The following is a 2,773-nucleotide window of genomic DNA, read 5'->3' on the forward strand; positions in this document are numbered from 1 at the left end:
AAGATCTTCATGATGGAGAATTCTGTTGTGAAATCAAATGTCCTACCGAAAAGTCAGCCTTCTTCTGTACCTTAAGGTGATTTCTCTGCTGGCTTTGCAAAGACACAAATGGCTTTGCAAGCGACTGTATTTGGTGTAATTGAAATGCATGTACACTCATACTTAACCAGAATTTTCTTTTGAAAGTATTCTCACATTAAAAAAAATAAGTCAACATATGGTCATAAAGTGATAAAATATAGCTGTACTCTTAAATACATTTTCTAAATCACCATATTCTGCTTTCAGGGAGAAATATGAGTGGGCAAGTGGCATCAGCATTGGGACCTACAAAGCAAGATTGTGCCCAGGTGGATGAACCTGTGGTTGTGAGTAACCTTACCATTTGGTGTTTTCTATTAGCACAAGTTTATTTTTGAGAAAATGATGTTAAGTAGTACAGATGCGGTGATAAAGGCCTTCCATGCTGATAAAGGGTGACACTTTGTCTTAGGAAGGAACATTGATCCAGATATATTATAGTCCAGCGTTGCCTGGATGATTATACTGTTAAATTCCCTGGAAATGTGCCCAGTGACTCCCTCCTCCTGCTTATTAACAACAGACTGCATGCTTCCATCCCAACATAGATTTAAATAACTTCCAAAGTCTTTCTGGGTAACTCTTATGGGAGCTAACTCATCTCTGTGTGAAGAGTAACATTATTAAAAGTAAGTACATAGAATTGTGTTTGGAAAATGTTGTTAGGTTTACTTATGCTCAGATATATCTATGTATTATGTATATTTATGCTATTAGATGTATTAACAAAAAAAGGTTTTATTTGCATGCACTCTCTACTAGGACCAGCAGCCCAGTGTTGAGCAACCTCAACAAGAGGAACCGCCAGCTGAGATTCAGGATATCACACCTAGAAAGGAGGAAGTACATGGAGAGGATCCAGTGAATCGTGATGAAGAAGAGGAGAAGGATCCCTTTGAAGGTAAAGTGTATCTATGAGTCATGCCTTTAGACATAATCAGTAAGAAGAGGAAAGGAAACATTAGAAAAGGATTTCAGACAGTTCCTAAAAAACTGAGGAGTATAGTTTGCAGGTTAGTGTGGTCGCTCAAATTTTCCCTTATTTTCAAGACAAAGAGAAGGGGGCAACTAAGTTGTCTGAGGACAACCCTGGAAAAGGAAAATGGTAATAACATTCGGAAAATTCTGCTTTCCTTTTTCTCCAGCAAAACATTCCCGGAAGAATGCTCCTGAGGTTCTTATTCATCACATTTTTAGCATACTAACCTAAGGCTTTTAATTCATAACACTGAGGGAATGAATATCATCATTCCCTTGTTTATATTGTATGCTTTACAGCTGAATTGATGCTTTTTTTTTTTTAAAGATTCTGGCCTGGAAGCTGATCTCCAGCAATTGGCTCTGGCAAAGACTGGGGGTGAAGGTGGAGATGGTCCCGATGTCAGGGAGGAGTTTGCATCAAATATAGAGCCTGTTGAAATGCCAGAAGCAGGTATGTCATCCATTCAGAAAGTAATTTATGTGGTTTCTGTTTTTCAGAATATCTTTACTAATATAGAGGGAACATTACTATTATTTTAATAACAGAGTTCACATATTCTTTGAAAGATAGTTCAGACCCCAGATGCCTGAGTGCCTGACTTACAGACTTTCAAATAAAGAAACAGACAGGATCAAAGCCATATCAAATTGAAAATAGGGAACCGTTTTCTTCTCTTGAGTATAAGTACTTTAAGCAACAGCTAATAATTTTCAGGTTCTTTTATAATTTCTGCTTGTAGCAAATATGGCATGTATTTGTAATAAATATCAGTTTATATGAAATATGTTTAGGCATTCAAGTAGGATCTAGTACCAGCTTTAGCATAACGTGTGTGATTCTGTGAAATCCCTTAACTTCTAAACTCAACTTTACTCATATAAGTTGTGAATTCAGAACAGATACACTAAAATGCTAAGTTTTCAATGCTGATTTTTGCGTTCTCTGATTCTCTTCGATGGAATGCATACAAGAATACTCTGTTTTTTATGATTTATTTATCATAAAATATCATCTTGAGTCAAATTATAACAGGGGAATTGAGATTTCATTTTCTGACGGGGGACACATGTACACCTGTGGCTGATTCATGTCAATGTATGGCAAAAAGCACCACAATATTGTAAAGTAATTGGCCTCCAATTAAAATAAATACATTTTTTTTAAGAAAATGAGCCAACATTCTTCTTGATGTTTGTTAAATTCTCTCAAATTCTGAATTCTCTAGCTCTTTAAAAAATAGTTGCATTTTAAATCCTTTCCCCAGGGAAGCATGAAATGACTGAATAATAAAATGGCCAAAGATAGTCTAGTTTCCTGTTTCTGTGGCTGATCAAGTTGAGAGAGTGCATTTAGTCAGTGATATTCAAGGCAGGTGTGAGTAAGATACATATGCTAAGCACACTACCTGCCCCCACGTTTGGTCTTTTTTTTTGAGGGGCGCGGGAGGTTGCTTATTTTAATTGGAGGATGATTACTTTACAATACTATGAAGGTTTTACCATATACCCCACTCTCGCTCTTAAAGAACTAATAAAAATCTGAGCCTCATGATATAATCCTCTCTAACCGTATCAAGTATGTTATTTTTCCTCTTTGATACATGAGTTTAAAAAGTTTTGAAGGCCAAAAATTGGAACTCTGGTTCTTCCCGCGTAATCAACTTAGTATCTTTCACTTACCTGCTTTCCAACTTGCTGACAATGAATTGCA

At 36.3% G+C, this 2,773-nt stretch overlaps 1 long non-coding RNA gene across 1 annotated transcript in view; it reads left to right on the forward strand.

Annotated features, from left to right (window-relative positions):
* The window catches only part of LOC105002192, a 19,590-nt gene extending 18,122 nt beyond the window's left edge, over window positions 1-1,468 (forward strand). The window contains exons 2-3 of the long non-coding RNA XR_826926.1: window positions 844-982; window positions 1,388-1,468. This is a non-coding gene — a long non-coding RNA (uncharacterized LOC105002192). The remainder of the gene's footprint in view (window positions 1-843; window positions 983-1,387) is intronic.
* Window positions 1,469-2,773: the final 1,305 nt, after the last annotated feature.

The sequence above is a fragment of the Bison bison genome, unplaced genomic scaffold (genome assembly GCF_000754665.1).
Source record: "Bison bison bison isolate TAMUID 2011002044 unplaced genomic scaffold, Bison_UMD1.0 scf7180017855357, whole genome shotgun sequence".
Classification (NCBI taxonomy): domain Eukaryota; kingdom Metazoa; phylum Chordata; class Mammalia; order Artiodactyla; family Bovidae; genus Bison; species Bison bison.